The 26,065-nt window shown below is 48.1% G+C and overlaps 1 protein-coding gene and 1 long non-coding RNA gene across 2 annotated transcripts in view; one reads left to right on the top strand and one right to left on the bottom strand.

Moving 5' to 3' along the window:
• The window catches only part of TRH (thyrotropin releasing hormone), a 69,473-nt gene that overhangs the window by 15,726 nt on the left and 27,682 nt on the right, over positions 1 to 26,065 (bottom strand). The gene's annotated exons all lie outside the window — the stretch shown is intronic.
• LOC122236735 lies at positions 16,562 to 17,660 on the top strand. The gene is made up of 2 exons (XR_006214972.1): positions 16,562 to 16,626; positions 17,452 to 17,660. It is a non-coding gene; the product is annotated as an uncharacterized LOC122236735 (long non-coding RNA).

Genomic DNA, 26,065 nt, shown 5'->3' with positions numbered 1-26,065 from the left:
CTCTTTCTTCTCCCACCTTCTGATCCCCTCTGGGACTCACCACTGGCGGAACCCAACAGGAAACCAGGGGCCAAGGGAGCCATTGGTAAAGGCTGGCCTCCCAGGCCTTGAGCAGGAAGGGGGAGGGCGCAGAGTGGATCCAGAGGGTCAAACAGAGGGATCCAGCACAAGGGTTTCTGAACATCCTGTTGATAATAAACTTGAAGACCCCATCTCATAAACAGGCTCTTAAGCCCCCCTCTTCCACAGTCTAGACCTGGCCATTTGCAATTACAGCCAGCATCCCATCGTGTAGAGAGGAATGCAGCAGTGACAATGTTCTGATGAAGGATAAGCTTGGTCCTTTCCGGGACTCAGCCTGAGGGTGGGTACAGGACACTGGGGCACCGATTGCTCTGAGGGATGGGCATGGCCGGATGTCACACAGCAGCACTGAGGACAGGCTTCACACCAGAGGCGGTCTGTGATTAATGAGCCACTCAAGTCCAGTGGGTGGAGAAATTAAAAGAAATTAAAAAAAGAAAGTTTAATAAATTCTGGCTGGCGTCATGCAGAGCGAGAAACCTTCCCCACGCTATTATGGACAGTCATTTTTCAGTTTGTATGCAGAGAAGTCACAAATGGATTCACTGCGGCTGTCAGGATGATGGGGGCCCTTTCCAGTGCGCTTTACAAAGCCCTGATGCTTCCACTCTGGGTTTGGGATGGTGGGCTGAGTGCTAACCTGCCTCAGCCAGGTCACAGCAACCAGGCTGGTCCATGCTGGAGACAGAGGCCAGGGGCACCATCTCCTCAGATGGAATGGAATGAGCAAGGAAGGAGGGAATGGGGAGGGTGATGGAGAAGACGTCACCCACTCATCCCACGCAGATATATGCACGTGGAGACTAATAAGGGGACTCAGACACACACAAGGACACACAGAGACATGAAGAAAGATACACAGGAACACTCAACAGGGACTCATACAGACACACAGAGTCACATACACCAGAGAAACAGACAAATACACACAGAAAGACACTTACAAGGACACCAAAGCCACACAGACAATATATGGGAACATACAGAGATATGAGACACACATACGGGAACACACAACAAGGATACAGGGACACATAGAGTCATAGGTACAGAGATAAACACAGTCAGAGACACACATGGGGACCCAGACACTCACAGAGACTTATATGAAGATACAAAGACACACAGACCCACAGGAACACACAATAGGGACACATGCTGAGTCACTTATACACAAAGACACAGAGAAGGGTACACAGAAACCCCACATATGCCCCAATATACAGAGTAACAGCCTCAGGGACACAGATGCAACACACACACACACACACACACACACACACACACACACCCCACTCTGGAGGGGCTCTAAGAGAAGGCAAAGAGCCCTTGCTGGCAGAGGTCGGAGCTGTGTGGCCTCAGAAAAGACTCTTAACTAATCTCTCTGAGCTTCAGTGACCCCATCTAGAAAATGGGAGTCATAATCCTTACCACATCGCTGCTGTGAGGACTGAATGGGACAATGACACCAAGTGCCAAGTAAAGGGTTTAATAGCAGGACACCAAATGTATGTTGGGAAAGTCCATTAACAACACAAAGGACTATATTTAAACAACCAAAAAAAATGTCTAGCTGCCCAAAAGGGACTATCCCAGGGCAAGCACTTGTTGGATTATAGCCCATTAAGCAAGGGTCAAGCCCAAGTGGAACCACAATACAACTCACTGACCCCACCCCCCACTACTCTGACTCTAGGCCCAGAACTCAGAGTCTTTTGTGGTCAAGCTCCCAACCCCACCCCACCTCATCTCCACCACTCTTCCCAATATCTCAGCCCCAATCCTACAGTTTCCCCACTTTCCCCAGACAGGCCATGTGTTCCCTGCCCCCAAGCCTTTAGCCATGCCATCTCCTCCACTGAGGGTGCCTACCCTCTCCTGCACCTGCAAATCATATCCCTCCTTCTCCTACTTGAGTCCTACTTGTGTAGGAAGCCGTTCCTGACACCAGTGACCTCTCTCTGTCCTGCTCTATAAAATTATGACTTTTCCTTTCCTTCATTTACAACTGAGGCTCAGAGAGGTGAAATGACTTGCCAAGGGTCACACATCTCAAAAGCAGTAGAGCTGGGATTGGAACTCAGGTCTATTGGAGTCCAAAGCCAGTCTCTTTTTGTGACACTCCCTTAGGCCCTAGAGATCAGAGGTTATATTTCATGCACATTTCAATAGTTTCCAGCCCGTAGGGATTGGAATATAAGGAATACTGCAATAAACATTCTTATGTTTTAGATTGTGTCTTTAGCATGAATTCTCAGCAGTGAAATTAATGGTCAAGGTGTGTCTTAGTCTGTTTGGGCTGCCGTAAGAAAATACCACAGACTAGGTGGCTTTTAATTTTTTTCTTATTTCTTTAATGTTTATTTTCGAGAGAGAGACCGAGAAAGATAGAGCGTGAGTGGGGGAGGGGCAGAGAGAGGGAAACACAGAATCCTAAAGCAGGCTCCAGGCTCTGAGCTGGCAGCACAAAGTCCGACATGGGGCTCGAATTCACAGACTGCAAGATCATGACCTGAGTTGAAGTCGGTCACTTAACCAACTGAGCCACCCAGGTGCCCCAGACTAGGTGGCTTTTAAATAGCAGAAATTTATTTCTGACAGTTGCAGAGGCTGGATCAGGGAGCCAGGTCAGGAGAGGGCCCTCTTCCAGACTGCAGACTTCTCTCTGTGTCCTCACACTGTAAAAGGGAGCAGGGAGGTCTGTGGGGGTCTCTTTTATAAGAACATTCATGAGGGCTCCAACTTATGACCTAATCACCTCCCCAAAGGTCCACCTTATACTACCATTACATTGGGCACTAGGATTTCAACTATTAATTTGGCGGGGCATTGGGGGCAGGGGAACAAAACATTCAATCCATAGTAACTTGTATGAGCATTCATTCATCCCATAGATATTTCTCACCACTTTCACGGCTACCACTTTGTTCCATGCCATCGTTAATGCTTACATGCATGTCTACAGAGGCCTCTTACCTGGACACACTACCCCCCCACTTCTTCCTGTGGTATTTTGATAATTGGTCCCCTTTCTTCACCCCTTCCTGCAGCCGCACACTTGCCAAGGCCTCATCACGGATAGAATGGATTTCCCTGACCCTTAACTTTGGCCTGGGCCACTGCCTTGCTTTAGCCAATGGGATAGAGCAGAAGTGGGCCCGTTTCAAGTTCCTTGGCCATTGCCATGAGAACATGCCTCCGCTCACACACTGCTGGTAGATGAAGGATGAGAAATACGTGCAGCAGAGCCACCCCAACTGCAGACTACAAGAATAAGTGACCTTTGGGGCCCCTGGATGGCTCAGTCCATGAAGCATCTGACTCTTGGTTTCAGCTCAGGTCGTGATCCCAGGGTCTTGGGATCGAGCCCCACCTTGGGCTCTGTGCTAAGTGTGAAGCCTGCTTGGGATTCTCTCCCTCGCTCTCTCTCTCTCTCTGTCCACCCCCCGACTTGCACACTCTCTCTCACTCTCTAAAAAAAGAAGAGAGAGAATAAATGATTACCATTTTAAGCCACTGAGTTTGGGGGTGGTTTGTTATGCTGCATTCTTGTGGCAATAGCTGATATTACTGATATACACCCCTCTAATCTATTTTCCACACACTGCCAGACTTATCTTTTTAATCTTTTCTGTTATAATTTGTCCTTTATGTGCTGCAACCTTTTACCATTAATCTGCCTACTTACTCCAAAGCCTTGCCATTCTATGCCCCAGGAGGCCAGGAACGAACTGATGAGAGCACAGAAAGCAGAGGTGACTGATGAAGCTAAGGTATGCCCAGATCTCTTGCCAGTTCATTAGGGTTGACCACAGCCAAGGTGGCCCATGTGCATGAAGTGGAAGAAGCCCAAAACCTTCTCTAGAAGGGGGAGAGGAAGAGCCTATACCTAGCACTTGCCAGATCTCATATCTCAGCATGGGCCTCACCATCCCCGTTCACCCGGCAGGTAGCAGAGGCTTGCCCAAGGTTGCAAGGTGAAGAGATGGAAGTAGTGGGATTGGAACGACGGCCAGTCTGTTGCCAAAGCAGTTTCTGCTCTCCAAGCCTTGGCTGGCCTGACCCTGGGCTATCAGATGGAACCTCTCCCCAGGACCACCTCTTCAGCTTCTGGTTGGCCCACGGATATGGCTACTTACTGGCTCTGTGACCACAGCAAGTGACATTACCTCCCTGGACCGCTAGATGGTAAACTCTGTGAAGGCAGGGACTTTCTTTTGCTTATGGCTCCATCCTTTTACCAGAAACAGAGCCAGGAGCTTCATAGGTGTTTGGTGAACGAATGAGTAAGCCAGTTCGCCTATAGTTTCATCAGAGTGATGGCATTTCTTCTGTCGAACACCGGACAGGATGGTGCTTGAATATGGAGGTGATTTTGATCACCCCCGGAAGTAGGGAGCCCTGGGAGTCAGACTGGCCTGATTCCAGCCAAACTAGCACCCAGGTAAAGTGACTCATTTGTTCCTCAGTTTCTCCTCCATCAAATTGACCTTCCTGCATTGCCTACCATGGGGATGTGGTGGGGATTGACTGAGATGTACACATAACATGCCTGTTCGTCATATCAGTGCTCAGTAAGTGGGTCATTATTATCTGGACTAACGGTAACTATTTAGGCTAAATGACCAGCACAAGAGAAGGTCCAGAAGCCTCCAAACCTCCTGGAGGAGAAGGTCTGGATCTTCATCCATGCTCTGCCCTATCAAATGAGGCCGTACGAGCAGCCAGGACTCTAGCTCTGGGAAGACTGGGGGAAAGGGATGAGAAGCAGATTTCTGGTTGTTTCGTACCTGCTCTGAATTAGGCACCTGCTGAGCTGTCCTTAGAGAGGAGGGGTGTGGAAGTGGCAGGCACTCATAATGAGCACAGAGCTCATCCAGGCAGGGCCTGGCCATTGATCGTCTGGCTCTTGGCTCCCGGCTCACTCCAGCAGCAAAGGAGGAGGGAGGCGGAACACACATGTCCCCAGGATCTGTATACAAGTGTCCAGATGTCAGCATGACCCTGGAGTGGAAATGGAGAGGTAGTGAGGGAGATGGCCAGGGGCCTCCAGCATCTGTGTTCTGTCTTGAGGGAGGGCAGCGTGAGGAGAACCAGGTGAGTCTGGGCACTTTCCCTTTCCTCCAGTCCTTACGACCATCTCACACTGGAGGATTCTTACCCCTGTCGAGACTAAAGCTCAGAAGTGATTTGCCCAAGGTCACACAGCTGGAAAAAGGGTATGACTTTTAGTCTAAAACCCAAATATATAAAAATTGTGACTTTCTAGATTAGAACTTCATTTCTGTCTCAAACTCCCTTTCTTCCAGGAAGCGGAACCTTAATCTCCCTGCCCCTACTACCCAATCCCTGGGGTTCTGTGTTGCTTTTCTATTGTTGCCTAAGGAATCACCCCAAAACTCAGTGGTTTAAAATAATACCAAGATTGGTATCATTCTCTTGGATGGTTCTGGTAGCCTGCACTCCGCTAGGTGGTTCTTGCTCAGGGTCTCCTGTGCTTTGCAGTCAGGCAGTGGCTGAGGCCGGAGGTACCTAGAAGTCTCCCTCAGTCAGCAGCTGAAGCTGGCTGCGGCCTGGAACGCCTACGCGTGGACACTCCGAGTCACCTGGGCTCCCCTCACAGCATTGTGGCTGGGTTCCAAGAGCAAGCGACCTAAGCAAACCGAGTCAAAGTTGTGTCACCTTTTGTGACAACCTCAGAAGTCACAGAGCAGCCTTGTGCAATAGCCACATGTCACATTCAAGGGGAAAGAAGTAAGTCCCACCCCTCCTTGAAAGGAGTGTCAATATCTCCTTGCAATACCTGTGGGATGGGAGGGCCTGTGGAAATCCTGACAATACCATCTCTCCCCTGCATGCAGCCTGCTCCTGCATGCTCTCCAGTCATTGGTCCACACTGTCTGAGACCACCCCCCCCAAGGGCCCTCACTGCGAGATTCCGCCTCCCTGGTCCTCTTGAGTCACATCTGTGTCTCTTGGAATACTGGGATCACTGTGCTGCTTCTCACACTAACCTGGAGCACCCGGGGACCCCGTGAGGCCCCCTCACAACCCAAGCCCCCATTTCTTCCACCTCTCACGAGGCTGGACGGAGTGAGACAGGGGACCTATAGCAGTGAGAGTCCAGACAGGAAACAAAGGGCTCAGCACATAGTAAATGCTTAGCGAATGTTAGCTTCTGTTCATATGATTATTAGAAGTTACTGTGAGAGCACACAGCAGGGAGAAGCTCCTTCTGCTGGAGGTATGGGAATAGTTAGGGCAAGTCTTATTGGAGGAGGTGACATAGGCTGGATTTTACCAGCTGGGAAAATGAGAGGAGGGACAGTCCAGGGACAAACGACCAGAAGCGCAGAAGGTATAGGAGTGTGAGAGTCAACTGAGCTTGCAGGCTGTGAAACTTGACCAGACAGAGGCACAAGCCTGCAGCCTGGGGCTGGTTGGGAAGGCCCCACCTGCCCAGCCATCCCGGGTGTGTGAGCACAAAGCTGGCAGGAAGGCAGGCTGGAGAAGGGGCTCTGTGCACAGGCCCGCTCTGACCCTCCAGTCCAGCCTTCCCAGGACAGGCAATCCCAGCCCTGGAACCTCAGTGAATTGAAGCAATTAGACTCTCTGCCGACCTATCTTCCAGCTTTGAAGCCCCTTCCCTTCTGGCTGGGTGGGGGTGGACCGCACAGGATGTGCTCAGTGCCTTCCCAGGATAGCGGAGTCAATTAGAGGCTTTGCCAGGAGGTAGCGGAGCATGTAATAACTCTTGTTGTTTCATCAAGGACACTGTGTTTAATTTAGATAAGTTTGCTGCTTGGCAAAGGAGAAAACTGCAGTCCTAGGGGTTGGCGAGAGGGGTGTCTGTTTGGATTTCCAACTGAGTCCCACCATCTGGGCTCAGTGCACCCCCTGCCCATCTCCACCTCCTGTCACCCCCTGGCACCTTCTGCAGACTGGGGCTCCTCGGACTCCCTGAGATTCTGACCCAGTGGGTCTGAGTGGGCCCCAGGTGATTCTGAGGCAGGTTTCTCAGGAACATACTCAAAAACCCCTGCTGGGTTAGGGCGAGGTCACAAAGGACCTTGAATGTCACTTAAAGAAGTTTAAACGACTCTAGTTTACTTGTTTTGTAGTGGCTAGGGCAAGACTTACTTTGAAAGGAGGGGTTTGAAGCCAGAGCTGACCAACCCCAGGGTTTGATTTGGCAAAACTCATTTGTTCTTCAGATAAATGTTCATCAGCACCTGCTCAGGGCCACACCTTACTCTGAGGACACTGAGGTGGGAAAAACTACTCCAGTCTGTGCTCGTCTGGCTGCGGGTGGCAGGGAAACAGACATGGTAATGGGAACTTGAAGAACCTCAACTGTCACAGCGCCACCACAGCCTGAGGAATGCAAGGATTAACTCTGCTTCCCAGAGGTGGAGGCTTTGGGGCTGGGTCTTAAGGAGTGAAGAGGAGTTTGCCAGGCAAAGCCAGCAGGAGGGGCAGGATGGAATGGAGGGAGGCAGTTTGGACTTTCTTCTTTTCCCACAGGGTCTGGTTTATTTCAGTATGATGGCCTGCCTCATGCCTCTGCCTCACAGACCCCCATGGTGGCCCAGGTGACCTGGTTTCTCCTGGCTCCCTGTACTCACACACTCACCATCTCTAAGACCCACACCCCACCACCAACACATACACACATCCAAAGGCCGGCTGCCTTGAGTCATCTGGCAGAGTGGGAACATCAGGGTGACAGCCTTCCTTATCGTCACACAGTTAAAGGTTCCAGCTACTGCGGAACCCTGGGAAGGGTCTTCTTTTTATTCTTTGGGCTTTACAATTTTTTTTTCCATCTCTGGGTCTATTATTCTCACATTTAATTAATGTTCCGTTTGACTAATAGGATATAACAAAAGTAGCTGGGATCACCCAGAGACTGGGGGGCTGGGATAATTGCACATCTTGCGAAGGAGGGGAGAGCCTTTAGGGGCTAGCAGCCTTGGGGTGGGGGTGGTTAGAGGTAGACAAGGGCTCCTCCGCACTGCTTGAGAGGAACCCAGCAGGGTGAGCCCACCCCACTTCTGTACCTTTGTCCTGGCTGTTCCCTTCTTGGGGGACTGCTCTCCACCCCTCTTCAAAGTCCCACTGCCTCCACTGTCTCTTCATCTCTCCAGCTCCCAGGAAAGCTGGGGCAGTAGTTTTCAAATTCAGCAGTGGTGAGAGACACCTGAGGCTTGTGTGTCAAAATGCTGGCTCCTAGCCCCGCTCCAGGAAGTTGGTGAGTAAAAGCCCAGGAATCTGCATTTCAGCACGGCTCATCCTAGTGCTTCTGATACAGGCTGAATTCAGACAAACTTTGGGAAATCATGATTTGGACAACAAACTGCATTCCCTTCTTTTATAAAGGGGAATAATCAGAGTCCCACCCCACAGCACCATAAGGATCTGGATCAGGCCTGCCCACGGGAAGCACTCAGTAAACAGCTGCCAAGGTCATAGTCACAAGCTCCACAGGGATGGTGTCTGTGTGCTCCCCTGCTGTCCCCAATCCCCCACACAGTGTATGGCTCCAGATGGGTGATCAATAAGCAATTGAAGAATGGTTTTCTTTGGGCAGCTCCAGGAGGCAGAGAGGGAAGGAGAGCAGCTGAAAATTATTAATTCACCCTCCTATGCTGTTTGAATGTTTGAACATGAACCATGAACCACTTTCACAGTTTTAAAAACTTGTGTTTTCTGGTAAATGACTAAAAAACCTTCTTGAGGCTTTGGATGAAGAACGTATTCTCTTCATAAGGGTTTTGAATTACTAAGATCCAAGTGCAAAAGTCTAGTTCCATATGGCCTGTGGATGCCTGAAATCCCCTGGGAGTTTCTTTAAATGCAGTTTCATGGGCCCCGCCCTGGGTCTCTGAATCACAATTTCTGGGGCTGGCACCAGCCTTGCTAACAAGCTCCCCCACCATCATGCTGTAAGTGGGAGAATCCCTGGAGAGCACTGGAAGCAGGTATCTGACACCCTGAGGGCAGAGACATCTTTGTACTTGCCTCAGTCCCCACCACCAATCTACACATGTGGGAATGCAGAAAAGACTTCCTTGATGGATTAAAAGGGCACTGAGACCCAGAGAGGGGCAGTGACTTCGCCTAAGCCACACAGCAAGCGAGAGACAGCAGAGGGGGCTGGTTAAGAGCTTCGGTTTGGAGCCAGACATGTCCTGTTAAAACAAAACAAAACAAAACAAAAAACAGCTGTTTCCTTGATCAGCTGTGTGGCCTTGGACAACTGCCTTCACCTCCCACAGCCCAGTTGGTCCCTTCATAAAATGGGGCTATTCATTCCTATCACAGTGAGTGGGAGTGTAATAAAAGTAGGCATGTAAAGGTGCTTAGCATCACACCTGCTCGGTTGCACTACATGGAAACTGCTATTGTTGGAATTGGTATCATACTTGTCAACATCCTTATCACTGAGAGGCCGCACACAGCAGGGACTAAACACCCAGGCCCTGGAATCACTGGCTCATGTATGATGTGAGGGAACTTGGACAAGGCCCCACCATATGGAGCCTCGGTTGCCTCGTCTGTAAAATGGAAACCAGGATGATACCCCTAATACCTACCTCATAGGGATGCTGGGAGTTGGTATTTGTAAAACTCTTAGGACTGCGCCTGGCACAGAGTGAGCTCTAAGTGCATGTTGGCTGTTATTATCAGCAGCTTGGACTGGAAGCCTGCTGCACCCCGGGGATGAAGCGTGCCTGCTTGCTTCACTCCTCATCCCCAGTGCCTCTGGAAGTCCCGATAAAAGCTGTCTCCATAATGAATGTACCTCTCAGCCAAGCACGGCTGTAGCCACACTGCTCTGACGAACGAGGCCTTGGCGGCAGCACCAACATCCACACAATTAAGCAGCTCAACTGCACGGGGCAGGTGGATGACAGCCACCCGGTATCGATTTCCTGGTGGGACCACAGCCCAGGCCAGGCAGGAGCCTCTGCTGAGATCGAAGCCAGCGTGCGGGACCAGAGCCAGGGGGAGGGGGCCAGGGCTGAAAACTCCCAGGCCAGGGTGTCCTGGGGGACTGGGCTAAGCACCCCACCCTCCAGAATGGCAACATATGTGCCATGTTTCATGATGATGTTGATGTAACACAGGCAGCTGACATTTAATAAGCATTTAGAGAGTGTCATTTACTATTCAACCTTAGTTATAATGATGTCCTGTTTTATAGACAAGGAAACTAAGACCCAGAGAGGCAGAGGTTCTGACCCATGGTGCTCAGCTGGGATTCAAGCCTAAGTCTGTCTGATTGCAAAATCTGCCTGTTAACCACCACCAGATTGCCTCCCATTTATTACTTGGGTAAGTTTTTTTTGTTGGGCCTCAGTTTCCCTATCTGCAGAATGATCATGGAGGACTGGATTGGATGGCCTCAAAGGGCTCACTCTGCATTTTTGTCTGTAGTCAATTAACTCTCCTGGGGGCTTTTGGAATCAGCTGGGAAGGATGAGTAGGGGCCAATCTGTGAGTTGAGAAAGAACCTTGCTGCTCCTCAGTCTGTCACACCCACCATGGCCCAACCTAACATTTCTGAAGCTCTTACCATGTGTCAGGCACTGTTCTAAGAATATGAATCATTGTAATCCCCACCTCTCCCTAAGGTAGGCACTCTACAACTCCTATTTTCCAAATGAGGAAACGGAGGCATAGAAAGGTCAAACAACTTGTCTGTCTAGATGCTGTGGGTGCCCCACCCAGGTCCCCCTTACTAGCTGATGCACCCATCCCCTAGCTTCTGTGAGTCTTCACTGCTAAAGAGCACAGCTTCCCCTTCTCCTGACAATTACCCTTGGCCAATGGGAGCTATCCCATCCCCAAAGCCCTCAGGGACAATGCTCAAAAAGTGATTGTCTGAAGTATAGGTACAAAAGCCTGGCCCATTGCCACAAGGAACCTATTATGGGTTAAACCGTGTCCCCTAAAAAAGATATGTTAAAGTCCTAAACCCCAGTATCTCTGGATGTGACCTTATTTCGAAATAGGGTCACTGCAGATGTAATCAGTTAAATGAAGCCATAGTGGAACAGGGTACACTCAGTCCAATACGATTCGTGTGCTTATAAGAAGGGGGAGAGAGACACGAGACTAAGACTCACAGGGAGATGGCCATGTGACAATGGAGTGATCTACAAGCCCAGGAACGCCAAGGATTGCCAGCCACCAAGAGAAGCTAGAAGAAGCAAGGAAGGATCCCCTACACACACACACACACACACACACACACACACACACACACACACACACACACATTTCAGAGGGAGCATGGCTCTGCTGACACCTTGCTCCAGGACTTCTGGCCTCCAGAACTGTGAGACAATAAACTTCTGTTGCTTAAGCCACCCTGTTTGTGGCACTTGGTTACGGCTGCCCTAAGAAAGGAATACAGAGTGTCTGGGACACCCTTGACAAAAGGTGGGACAACTCCATGGTGTTAGTCATGTTTCAGAGTGTCTCTCTCCCCTGGCCCAGGATGAGAGTGAAGTTAAACTGCTATCACCCCCACAGCTCTGCCCAACTTCTTCCTGTCCTAGTCTGCTCCCCTCAATCCTTTGTAGATTCCTCCTGACAGCTCATTCTCAATAAACCATGTATCCAAGAACCCCCCACGCAGGCTCTGCTTCACGGAATCTAACATGATTCAAGGTCACCCAAATGGCAAGTGACAGATTTGGGATCTGAACCCAAGCAGTCTTGCTGGAGAGCCAAAGCTTTAGAGAACCACAATGCTCTGCCTCTGAAAAGAACAGGGTAAGGTGCCTGGTGGCATTGCCGTCTCTGCTATGACCCCAGCCTTGAGAGGTGTCCACACCTGGAACCTTCCTGCTTCTAGAAAGGGACTCTGGTTCTCTGTGGGGGGGACCCCCTCTCTCACAGTGAGCTCTCGCACTTCCCTGAGCCTGACTCCACTTTCTAGTTCCTGGGGTGGGCACATAGCCTGGGCTTGGCCAATCAGAGCACCCCCCCCCCCATAATGATAGGCTTAGGGACAGGTATGTGACCCAAGACCATCCAATGAGCTTCAACCTCAGGACTACCCGTTGAACTGTCAGGAACAACTTCCTTTGCTCCCCTGAAGCTGCACACTGGGCAGGAGCAAGCTTGGAAATGCTGGTGGCTTTCGTGCCACTAGATGGAAGCAGGGCTTGAACATTAGACCCTTCTGCCTTCTTCTAGTGGCTTCCCATTTTCCCCAGAGTAAAAGGCAAAGTCTTTACCAGACTCACAAGAGCACACACAATCTAGCCCTGATACTCTGTCTTCCTCTAGCTCCTCACCAGTTTTTCTCCAGCACGCTGCCCCCTGCTCCCACCTCGGCACCATTGTACCTGCTATTCTTCCAGCTAGACAGTCCCTGGAGAGCTTCATGGCTCGTTCCCTGTGTTTACTCCAGCCTCAGCTCAGATGTCACCACCTTAAAGAGGCCTTCCAAGCTAAAATAGCAGCCCCATCACTCACTATCCCCTTACCCAGCTTCATCTTTCATCACAAGGTTCTCTCATTAATGACACTGTTTATTGCCATGAATAAGACTTCTCAGTCCTAGCTTGGTTGTTATCTTCATCCTGAATAATAAGCATGCATTGAGCACCTACTAGATACTGGGCCCTACTGATGGCTAGCGATATAATCACAGTCACAATACTTGTGTCCTTCCATTACTTTCACAACTGAAGTCTCTGGCCCTCTCCGATATGTATGCTCCCTTCTAAAAATATTCAAATTCAGATTAGAGAAGCTGCAATGTCCACAGAATAAAAGAAGGCCCTGTCTGGCTTTACCTGAAAGGCCATGAGTTTGCAACTCCTACCCAGGTTGCTCCCTGCAGGGAAGGAAATTCTCAGATCTTCAGCAACTTCAATGTGCCAAGGTCCGTGCTGGGCCCTTCACAAGTGCCACAAGGACTGTGATGCCCATTTCATAGCTGAGAAAACTGAGGTGCTAAATAGTGACAGGCTTTGCACAGAGTCACAGAATTAGGATGTGGTGAAGCCAGATTGCTGCCCTGATGGATCTTCACCTGAAGGACCTACTTTCCTGGGCTGTGAAATGGGAGGATAGACGTGCCAACTGTAAAGTCCTGTGCACACAATGGGTGTGATTTGACTCTAAGATTTAGGGAGAAGGATTGAGATGGCCCGGAGGTTTTGAGGATGGAGAGGCATAAGGCAGACATGGGGCTGTAGGATGTGGCGAGGGTGGGAGCCTCTCCCTGCTCATCCAGGAAAAGCTTCAGAAAGTCATAACCAGAGGGGCAGGCAGCAGTGGTAGGTGAGGGGTCTGGGCCAGCAGGATATGAGCAAGGGTGGGGTGGCTCCTGAGGAAATGAAAAAGCCCAGAGATGGAGCTGCTGGTACGGAAATGAAAGGGTGATGCAGGGATCTTTGGGGATGTGACAGTCACCCACCAAGTGGTGGCGGGGCATTGACAGTCCCTGGGCACAGGTGGGCCTGTCCAAGTCCCTAGAAACAGACAGTGATACCATCATGCTCCTAAATCGTCTCTCACAGAGAGTAACGGTTAGTTTCCGTCCCCATTGCTGTATCCGAACTCTCCCACATGAACACCACCATCTCGCACCTTGAGGCCTTCCCCAACCTCCTAGCTGGCCTTCTGTCTCCTCTGCTCCCAGCAGTCTGTTTTCTATAGGCACCAGAGTGGTCTAATAAAGGGTAAAACAGATCCTGTCACTCTGTGAAAACCTTCCCGTGATTTCTGGTTACCCTTAGAGTAACAGGCAGACTCCCACCAACCTGTTCCAGTCCTCTGTATGGCCTTTCCTTCTAGCTGGTATCTTCTTGTTGACTTGTTTGGTGGTAATTGTCTACCTTTCTTGGCAAGCTTCAGGACAAGGTTGGCTTTGGCACAGGCATAACCCCTGGCACATAGCAGGTTCTAATATTGGCTGACCACTCCTCTTGTAGTCTGTCTCTGGAAAGGCATCTCTATCCTAACAACTGTTCAGGCAAAAACTTTGGGGTCATTCCTGGCTCCTTACTTTCTCACACCCAACGACCAATCCATCAGCAAATCCAACTGGCTCATCCTTCAAAATGTATTTAGAATCCTACACTTTTCCCCACCATCACCCTGGTCCAGCCACCATTGCCTCTCACCCAGTCAACTGCAAGAGCCCCCCTCCCCCTCTGGCCTCCCCGTTTCCACCCTTGTTCCCAATGATCTATTTTCTACCTGGCTGCCAGATAGTTCTTTTAAAGCTAAAGTCAGATCACACATCAGAGTAATGGCCAAAGTCCTTACGGTGGCTCATAAGGTCCTGCACTACTTGCCTCTGTCTCCACTGCTCCTTTGACCTGCCCTCCTATCATGCTCTCTCCTTCACTAAGAGCTATGAAAATTTTTGTTGTTCTTCAAAAACAACCACCTCATTTCTGCCTCAGGGCCTTTGCACGTGCTATGCTCTTTGCCTGGAATTCTCATTCGGGGATCTCTGCTTGGCTAGCTCCTCACCACCTTCACCACCTCTCTGCTCAAATGTTCTTCCCTCAGACCAAGCTGTATGGAATATCACACACACACACACACACACACACACACACACTCTCTCTCTCTCTCTCTCTCTCTCTCTCTCACACACACTCTCTCTCTCTCTCTCTCTGTCTCTCTCACACACACACACACACACACCCTCTAATCACTCTTTCTTTACCTTTTCTTATTTTTCTTCATGGCATTTAATCATCACTAGACTGATTACGTATTTAGCTGTCTCTTCGTATTTATCCATCTCTCCCACCAGAGTATGACCTCCAGGAAGGCAAAGACTTTATCTTTTTTGTTCATTGCTATGCCCTTAGCTTCTGGCACAGTGCCTCATACACGTAGATGGCACCAACAAGGTATTACATGAATGAGTTCAGGCTGCAGCTGTCTAGGTAAGGCACACTGGCTGTCTGGGCCAAGATGGAAGCTGTAGACATGGCTTCAAAGCAACCACTCACACATTCACATTTAGTAAGCAGAGCAAAGAAATAAACAGAGAGCAAAAAGAAGCCTCATGTCTTTCCCCTCCCTGACCCACAATTTCTGATACACCACCCTCAGGTGAGGGCCTGATACAGAGAGCCGTCTTCTTTTTGTCTACCCCACACTCATTGTCCCATCTTCTGAGAAGACCACACCCTCCCCCAATATCAGTCCAGGGGGGTTGGGTGGACAGATCCACCCCTCATAACAGAGCCAGCCCATGACTCAGACCACGTCAATCAGAGTTGTAGGAGCTAGTCTCTGGGTGGGCATATGACACCGTCCAGGTCAATCAGAATCATCCCCAGGACATCTGGTGGAATTATTGCTAATGAAGGGAGTTCTCTCTTTGCCTGGTGGCAGCTAGGTTGGTTTAGAGGGTGTGCCCTGAGCTGTTGGTAGCCACTTGCCACCGGGAGAAGGGAGCTTACCTGGGAATAGAACCTCCAGAGAGAGGCAGATGTGCAATGACATCATTTGAGTTCTTAGATGCAGCCATGCCTGAAGGTTTCATTTTCCTGGACTTTTTAGTTATGTGAGAGAATACTTTTCTTTTTCTTAAGTCAGTTTGTGATAGGTTTCTGTCACTTATCTTCATGAATCGTGAATAAAACAATAGCTTGAGGGATTTCAGAATTTCAGTCATTGTCATACTGCCTCGGGCCAGTCTGCACCCCTGTACAAACTAATTCTTCCCTCCATGTCTTTGCTCAAGCCATGCCTCCCTCCTAGAGGGCCCTTCTTTACTGCCTGTGTTTAAAGGTCTGGCTCCAGAGTCTCCTTTTCTGGATGCCTTCTCTGATCACACACACTACGACGTCTCCCTCTCAGGGTCCAGCACAGTCCCCTGCCCCTCGTCCTCCACCTTCTCTCAGCTTCCTGCCCCTTCTCAGCTCCAAGCATCCCTAGGCCTCTCTGGCCTCCTAGGTCCTAGCAGAGGAACGGTCCTGGGCCTGACTAACTCAGGTCAACTTTGTACCTCTGCTCCCGCCTGGTGGTAAAAATCAGGATTGCACTTAAACTTGCTGCCCTTGAAGTCAGGCTCCTGAGAGGGAGGAGCAAATGCCTAGTCTCACCTGGGGTTGCCACGCACAGCGTCCCGTGCTTTTTATTGGCTAAATCTGGCAACCCTAACCCACCTTCTGGTATCCTTTTTATAGAAGCTTAGGTTTTTAAGACAGGTCTTTGGAGCTACTCAGGCTGAGACCCGATGGGGATAGGAGATCTCTAAAGGGGGTGGCCACAACTTTGCCCAGCCAATCACAGCCACAAAAGAAAAAGGATTTATTTCTCAAAAGAGGCCAAAAATCTTGTTTTACATAAAATTTCCTGATTTCTACAGGTTGGCAACTAATTCAAAGTTCATATATCACTATGCAGGTCAAATAAAAACATGTCTGGGAGCCAGATTCCCCAGGAAAGCAACAGCCAGCTTTTGATCTCTGGGGCTACGTCTCCCATTTCATAGACCAAGAAAGTGAGGCCCAGATAAAGGAACGGGACCGCTTGGTCACAAGGCTGGTAAGTGGTATTTTGGGGCTGAACACCAGGTCTCTAGGAACCCAACCCAGTGCTTGAGTCTTTGCACAACACTCTGAAGCTTCTTCCGCTTCCATTTTCTACAGAGCAAATTCCCGCTGAGGCTTCACCCTCCGGCTTCTCTGTGGCCCCCAGCCCAGAAGCCAGGCCCTCCTCCTCTCCAGAATTAGTTCTTCACCTCAGTTGGCCCCTCACCGTCATCTTCCTCAATGCACTCCCCTCCTCAGGCTCCTCCTTGCAGTCCCACAACAGACTCAGGCCTCCTCAATTCTAAAATCAGCCTCCCCCAAAATCTACTCCCTTGCTCACAATTTTTAGCAATTTGGGCTCATAGTAGCTCATGGCTTAGGGGCAGAGAAAAGTTGCTGTAATTGAGCAACCCAGGGAACTCTGGAGGCACCAAAAAGGGAGCAGGGAATCAGGGAAGGTTTCCTGGAGGAGGGGGTATTTAGTGTTGGAGATGCCTAGGGATGCGTAGTGTTGGAGAAAGAACAGATGTTTCCAAGGTGAAGAGAGGGATGGGGGTTGGTGTGGGAAAAATAGAGGAGAAAGAGGGGCAAAGTCAGTGTGAGTAGTGAGGTGTCTATGTTGGGAGGGGATTATGGGTTGAATTGTGTCCCCCACCCCAAATTCATATGTTGCAGTCCTAATCCCCAGTACCTCAGAATGTGATCTGATTGGGAAGTAAGGTCATTGCAGGTGTAATTAGTAGAGATGAGGTCATGCTGGAGTAGGGCGGGCCCCTAATCCAGTACAACCGGGGTCTTGACAAAGAGGAGAAATTTGAACATAGACACACGCCTATAGATAGGACGCCATGTAAAGAGGAGGTAGAGATTGGAGCGATGTTTCTATACACCAAGGAACACCAAAGATTGCCAGCAAACTACCAGAAGCTAAGAGAGAGGCCTGGAACATGTCCTTTCCTCATGGAAGGAACCAACTCTGCCAACACCTCAACCTTAGACCTCCAGCCTCCAGATCTGTGAGGGAATAAATCTGTGTTGTTTAAACCACTCAGTCTGTGGTACTTCGTTACAGCAGTCCCAGCTGCACCAGGAACTTGAAGTCCAGGTTTGCATTTGGGATAACTGACGTCTCCAAGTTCTACACCAGAACATGGTAGCGTGGGGAAAGTCAGCCCCTGGCTTGTTGCCCATCCGCTTCCTCTTTCCAACCCCTGGCTTCATCCTAGACTGCTCACATATGAACACCTGCACTTGGCCACGCCTCACATTTAGAGGTACACACACCAGAGGCACAATCTGCCCTGGGGAGCATGACCTGGGGAAGCAGCCTGCACAGACCCTGGAACATTGGGACAGAGATTGTCAGATCCCGAATATTTGTGGTATGATCTAGAAGGGAATGGGGTATGTACTCCGGGAGGCACGTCCACTTGGCCCTGCAAACTCCCTGCCCCGTGGGGAGAGGAGCACCCAGCGTGGGTTCCAGTGTGGAGCCTTCTAAGGCACAAGGCACAGGTGTAAGAGCAGGATAGGGGAAACCATCGGGTCAGGATGACTGGGTAGGATTGAGGCAGAGTTTCCAAGCACAGTGAGCCCTGATTGTGAAGATAAGCATACGTCAAATCAAAAAGACTGAAAATGCCAAGTGTTGGCAAGAACATGAAGCCCTTGGAACCCTCATAGGCTGCTAGAGGGAGTGCGAAATACAAACCACCGCCACTTTTCCTCTTTTCGTTTTACATGAAAGGCAAGCCTACGCTCATTCTACTGCAGACGGACACCAAAGAGAAATGAGGACTTAGGGCTACCAAAGGCTTGCACAGAAAGTTTGTGACAGGCTTCTTTATAATTGCCAAAAGATGGAAGCAGCCCATTCTCCATCTACCTGTGAACGAATAAGGAAGTTGCTATCAATTCATACAGCAGTAAGACCATACAAGCAAATGGCATAAATGAAGCTCAGAATCACACTGGGCAAAAGAAGCCAGGGGCGTCCAAGTGGCTCAGCCAGTTAAGTGTCCAACTTCAGCTCAAGACATACTATCACAGCTCACGAGTTAAAGCCCCGCATCGGGATCTTCCGTCTCCTTCTCTCTCTGCCCCTCCCCTGCTCTCTCTCTCTATCCTCTCTTTCTCTCTCTCTCTCTCAAAAATAAATATAAAAAAATAAAGAAGCCAGAAATAAAGGACTATATGTTGTGTGATCCCATTCATGTGAAATTCCAGAAGGGTCCTAATTTACAGCAATAAAGGACAGAATAGTGTTGGGGGAAAGGGAGTCAGAATTGACTGGGAGGGGACATGAGGGAACCTGCTGGGAGGCTGGAAATGGTCTACAGCCTGATGTGGGTGGCACCTCAAGGGTAGATACACATATAAAAATCCGCCATGCTATAGGGAAGGGGAGAGTGAGCTCAGACTGGGGATTCTAAAAGTCCAGGAGGCCACCCAAGTGGAAGCGCCCAGGAAGCACCTGGATAGATGGGTATGAAGCCCAGGAGAGAAGTCAGTGATGGGGAGAGGGATCTGGGCACCATGTGCTCATCAGATGTCACAAACAGGCAGCCCATGGGCCAAACTTAGCATACAGACAGGTATCATTTGATCTGCACAATGTTTTCAAAAACTAAATTTAAACTAATTTTAAACAGTGGGAAATTTCACTTTAAAAATCCAATTTTATAGCTTCCTTTGAATAATCAGACAATCGGGCAATGCTGGGATGCTTTCCCATTGATAAAAACCAAGTGGAGATAATTAACCAAGACTGGTGCTCTCCAGTGACACCTCCCCCTCCAGGCCCCACCACTCTCTGTTGCCTCACAGCCCACCCACGTCAATCTGTAGGTGCACATTCATGTATTCATGCATTCAGCAAATCCTTTCTGTCTTCCAAGCGCTGGTAAACGAAACACACAGGGATAGTGATCCCTGAGTCATAAAGCTTAGATTATGTGGGAGGAGACAAGACGATAAGCAAATAAGGAAAAGATGCCATGTAGGGGAGCCTGGCAGGCTCAGTCGGTTGAGCGTCTGACCCTTGATTTATGTTCAAATCATGATCTCACCATTTCTCCATGCATCTGTTAGTAGACATTTGGGTTGTTTCTATTTTTTTTTTTAATGTTTATTTATTTATTTATTTATTTAAAATTATTTTTATTTTAGGGGTTTATCTATTTGTTTATTTGTTTGTCTGTTTTGAGAGAGACAGAGAGTGATCAGGGGAGGGGCAGAGAGAGAGAGGGAGAGAGAGAGAATCCCAAGCAGGCTCCGTACTCAGCGAGGAGCCTGATGTGGGACTTGAATTGACAAAACTGTGAGATCCTGACCTGATCCTGACTGAGCCACCCAGGTGCTTCTATCTTTCAACTATTGTGAATAATGTTGCCATAAAGACTGATGTAGGTATCTCTTTGATTCCCTGTTTTCAATTCTTTCATTTATAATACCCAAAAGTGGAATTGTTGGATCATATGATAATTCTTTATTTAATGTTTTGAGGAACCACCGACCTGTCTTCCATAGTGGCTGCACCATTTTACATTCCCACCAGCAGTGGATGAGGGTTCCAATTTTTCCACATCCTCCCCAACTTGTATTTTGTTGTTCTTGTTAGCTGGTGTTTGATAATAGCCACACTAGTGGGTGCGAAGCAGTGTCTCATTGTGCTTTTGATTTGTATTTCCCTCGTGACTAATGATGTTGAGTATCTCCTCATGTTCTTCTTGGACATTTGTGTATCTTTCATGGAGAAATGTCAGGGAGGAATCTTTTCCAGTTGAAAGATGATATTGCTCAGACCAGAGTAAGAACAGGAAACATAGTGTGAAGTGATCAGATTCCAGATATCTTTTGAAGAGGAAGCAGACAGGGTTTGCGGCATGGGAGAAAGAGAAGTCGAGGACTTCTCCAAGTGGTGCCCATATTTTTTGCCTGAGCAGTTGCTGAGATGGGGAAGGCTTCAGCAGAGACAGGCTTCAAGGGAGGGAGAAGGGTTTGGTTGAATTGGGACAACCCTGGAAACTGAGGATTGAAGCCCAGAAAGGAATTTAATACTTCAAGAAAGTGGGTAGAGGGATAAAAAGAGAGTTTCCTATATTTTGCCACTACACTGTTTTTTAAGGTCCTCTATGGACACAGCTTCACTGTATCAATTCCTGATCAACTGGGGTTCCCTCTGCCCCAGTCCCATTACTGGTTTGTCACCTGACGGGTGATAGGGGCTGTTCCTGAAGCTGCAGATCCATCTATGGACAGTAGGTGGCACTGTAGGGCCAGAAATAGCCAGGACGCTGCTGGCTCAGTAGACTGTGGACCAGGGACCAAGAATTGGGAATTTTCAAATCACTGCATCATGTAAAAGTACAATTCTAGAATCTCAGCACCAGCAGATTCGAAGATTCAAGACAGAAAATGCCACACCTGAGCCTTGTGAAGGGGAAATCCCAGTGGGTAGCTGGTTCCAAGAGATATTTACTTCCGCGATATATACCTAAACACATTCAGTGCCAGTTAACATTTATTCATTGAACACCTACCGACGGGTCACGTGTCACTCGCTGCGTTAGATGCTGTGGATTCAGGGGTGACACTTCGTTCCTGCCTCAGAGAAGTTTCAAGGAAAAAACGACAAACAAAAGAAATAATATGGATTGTATTGTCAAGGAAATACACAGGATTATGTGATGGAAAGATTAATTTAACTGTGGGAGAGAATTAAGGGAGGAGATGAGGTTTGGGTAAAGACCTGAAGGAGGAGGAACGCAGAAACCCTTTCCAGATAAGTAGCCCCAGGATTGAGAGGGGACCTCTCTCCAGGTTTCCGTGGTCATGCAGCTGACCACTCCCAGTAACACTATTTAAAGTCAGGTCTGTCTGAACCTGAATGGTGCTCGCTAATAGCTGCTGGGAGGATTGGGTGAAGTAATATATGCAAAGCCCTATTATTCCTCAACTAGGAGTAGGGTTTTGTTGTTTGCTTTTTTTTTTCTTTTTATTGAAGTATAGTTGACACACAATGTTACGTTAATTTCAGGCCTACAGCATAGTGATTCAGCCACGTCCACAAGAAGCAGGGCTTTAAAAGCAACCTTCAGAAATCCCTGCCTTTCTTGTCTCATAGGCTTTGCAATGAGGCAAATGGGGAAAGTTTATTGCTGCCGATAAGATGTGCTCTCATTACTAAGATAGCAAACTTGGGGGCAAAGGTAGGTAAGCCGTAAACTCCAGGTTTCTTCAACTCTGAGAAGAAGACAAGGCCACAGCCTGGAGAGCAGTGCCAGAGAACCCTCCCCTTCCCCTCAGGAGTGTGTGTGACAAGGGAACAGGAGGCCCGGGGTCCTTTGGGCCCAAAATAGGTGCTGGCACTGGGCGACTGAACTTCTGACGTATGTGACCTAATATTCCCTGCATGGAGACACCTGCCCTCCACATCCTAGGGCAGAACCTGAGCTTTCTCTCCAAGCTGTGATTGACTACTCCTTTGCCTCTCCAGACTTGCAAATACACATGCACTCACACACCTACATACACATACACACTCATCCACATACATACTCAGACTCGTGCACTGATGCACATATATATGCTCATACTTTCCACACTCATTTACATCCACATACTCCAGCACTTAAACTCACTCACCCACATATGCACATATGCGCAGTCACACACTCACTAAGATACACTTAAATCTGCTCACACACATATATTCAAATATTTACACACATTCCCACACTCATATACCCATATTCATTCATATGGATATTTATACACACAACACAGACATTCACACTCTCTGATGTAGTTGTATACACTGACTCACATACATTTAACATGCACTCATACACTTACACACACACTCGAATAGTCACACACCTCATACACATTCATACTCACAACACTTACACATGCATTCACAAACCCATAGTGCATTCCCTTACATACATATATTTCACCCAGTCACATATGCATGCAAACATCTGTACACACACTCACACATGCTCATACTCAAACTCACATATTTACACACACAAACCTGTGCTCACATGCTCATTTACTTACTCAAACTCGCATACATTCACACAGTTCCATATTTACATGCACAAACATTCATGCTCACAGTCACATATTCACTAGAAGTCAGGGAGAGGACCCCCCAGTTGTCTAACCAATCAACAGCATCCAAATAATATTTCCTTTGCATTCATTTCTGTGCCACCTGCATCATGGGTTTGCTGTGCTGATCAAATGAGAAACTATCCAAGAAAAAGGGTCCTGGATTCTGCCAGGCTCTGTACTGGCTGCATCTCCCCTGGAACAGTGTCCTCCTTGGGGACGAGCACCTTCATTGACCATCTTGGTGGCCCTGAGAAAAACCCTGGGCTGAGAGGTTGGAGCAGGGGTCAGACCAACTGGAAATGGCCGCAGTGGTCACGGATCCCAGCCAAGGGCCAGGTGTGTGGTCTGATAGGTAAGAAGAGACAGGAACAGAGAAAATCATAGAGTATCATAGAGAATCTTCAGACCACACTCTATGAAATCATTGTTTATCCCCCCTCAAGTGTTATAACTTTGTACAAATAGTTAATATCAAAAAAAAAATTGTTAATGTTTATTTTTGAGAGAAAGAGAGAGAGAGTATGAGCAGGGGAAGGGCAGAGAGAGGGAGACACAGAATCCGAAGCAGGGTCCAGGCTCCAAGCTGTCAGCACAGAACCCAACACAGGGCTCCAACTCGTGAACCATGCAATTGTGACCTGTGTCACAGTCAGATGCCTAATTGACTGAGCCACCCAGGGACCCCAAATAATTAATATTTTTAGAGGGCTTATTTTGGGGGCCAGGGGCCACAGATCTGATGGCCCACAGACCATCACAATCTATACACTCTTTGGTTTGGGGTGTGCATTTAAAATTTTTGAATTTCAAAGTCTTTGGAGGAAGGAGAGAACACTTGCAATAGTGTGGAGAGGCGGCTGGGTGGCTCAGTCAGTTAAGCCTCTGACTCTGGATTTTGGCTCGGGTCTCACGGTTCATGGGATGGTTCTGAGATGGAGCCCCACATCCGATCTGTGCTGACAGCACAGAGCCTGCTTGGGATTCTCTCTCTCCCTCTCCCCCCTGCTCTTCCCCTGCTTATGGAAGCATGCACACGTGCAAACACACACATGCTGTCTCTCTCTCTCTCTCTCTCTCTCTCCCTCTCTCTCTCTAAAAATAAATAAATAAACTGGAAAAAAACAATAAGTGTGGAGTAAAGACTTCTGAGAATCTGCTCGTCATAAGAGCCATAAGTACACTGGTAAAAAATAGTCCCAATTAACTTTTTCAGTACTCTGGAAATTAATCAAAGACTTACAACAATCCAAGGAACATTTACTTAAAAAAAGAAAAAGAAAAAATAAATCTCAAAACAGTGAGCTTTGTGACATTTTAACTTATCCTATTCCCTTCCCCCTTCCATAGTTCTGCAATAGCCTTGAAAACCACCAGTTTTACGATCACAATAGCCATAAAAACTGGTTACTTATTAGTCACTGAAAAAGGAAGAAGGGTTTGGAGTTCACTAAAAAGCCCTAACTCCAAAGAGTTGTCATTGTTTGACCTATCTGGAAGTTCCTTAGGAATCCCCACTCGGAGAGTTTGTCTTCATCTGACCTGACCTGTTTGCCAGTCAGCATGAACAGCTTTTTCTCTTAGAGGCATTTGTCAAAAACAATCAGCAACAACAGTTTAACATTGAAGCTGCCTGAGGCAGTGATAACAGATGGGCCCAACAAGAAATTGACAAAAAAATTTAAAAGAAAAGTTGGGAAATCAGATGCCTATAGAGAAATTTGAAAAGCTCCAACATATTCTTGGGGATCTAGAAGGCCATGCACACATGCAGGAGTGTGTACTTGCCCAGGAAATAACTGAGAAAGCCACTAATCTCTCACCTCTGGCTGACCTTTTGAGGTTCTGCTTAAGCAGGAAGTAGAGGCTAAGGTAGTGTAAACTGCCTGATGGAAGTTTAAAAGTATGCCCCCAACATATACAGATGATTTCACATCAGAAACCATGGAATCCAGAAGGCAGTGGGCTGACATGCTCAATGTGCTGAAAGAAAAAGACCAAGATTTCTATATCTAGCAAAACTATCCTTCAAAAGTGAAGTACATCAAGCAGAAGATACTCCTATGCCAATATTCACTGCAGTACTATTCACAATAGTCAAAGGGTGGAAACAATCCAAATGTCCATTGATGGATGAATGGGTAAACAAAATGTGGTATACAATTACAATGGAATATTATTCAGCCATAAGAAGGAATGACGTTCTGATGCATGCTATGACACAGATGAACCTTGTAACATTATGCTACATAAAATGAGCCAGATACAAAAGGACAAACCCTGTATACTTCCACTTATATAAGGTGCCTAGAGTAGTCAAATTCGTAGAGACAGAAAGGAGTTTAGAGGTTATGAGATGCTGGGAGGAGGGTATAATAGAGACTTATTACTTAACATTTACATGAAACAGTCCTTCAGTCTATAATGAAAGGATGCCAGACAGTAACTCAAATCCACATGAAGAAATAAAGAGTAAAGGTAACTACATAGGTAAACAGAAAAGATATCATCAATGTTTTTGTAACTCTTTTTTTCTTCTATGTAATTTAAAAGACAGTCGCATAAAACGACAATTATAAGGTCATTTGATGGCCTTGTCAGCAAGTCCTCTTGCTCGTCTATAGACCCCACCAGTTAAAACCAGAAATAGACAAGACTGCCTAACTCATGCTCTAAAACCCATTGTGCTTATTTCTTATCGCACTTTCCTGAGGCATTGACAAAGATGTTTTGCAATGACTGGAACATTCCAGCTGCCAGACCAGAAAAGCCCTGATAGCAACGGAATGTCTAGAAGCCCACATCCCCCATGTCCCCTTCCCTGACCACAATCATGTGCAAAACACGATCATGTGCTAAACACGTGCTGGCCCCCATCTGTGATCACACACTCTCTGGCCTGCTCCCTTGCACATAACCACCCCACAAACCCTCCTTGTAAATTCTAGGTGTCCATCTTGCCAGGCAGAGGTCAGTTGTTAAGGCTTGAGCCTGCCACCTCCCCCAGCTGCTGGCACTTGAAATAAATTTCTCCCTTTCTCTTTTCCAAACCCTTGACTCTTGAGTTACTGGCTTCTCTTGCTATGAGTTTCTCCGAGTTTGTTCAGCAACGGTGTTGGCAAACCCAGCCAGGGGCTAGGCTCTTGATTGGTCCAGCCCCTTTGGGACTCCCCAGGGCAGAGTGGCTGGCCTCAGCAATGCACTGGGGCTCACCCATTTGTTTCTTGAGTTAGTGGCCGGGATGGATAGATCAGCCTTATAACAGGCTTATCATGTAGGAAGATGTAATTTGGACAATGGTAGGACAAAGAACAGGAGGGAACAGAACCATA

The sequence above is a fragment of the Panthera tigris genome, chromosome A2, assembly GCF_018350195.1.
Source record: "Panthera tigris isolate Pti1 chromosome A2, P.tigris_Pti1_mat1.1, whole genome shotgun sequence".
Classification (NCBI taxonomy): domain Eukaryota; kingdom Metazoa; phylum Chordata; class Mammalia; order Carnivora; family Felidae; genus Panthera; species Panthera tigris.
Note: the sequence above shows the minus strand (reverse complement) of the source record. Positions and strands in the feature narration are given on the sequence as shown.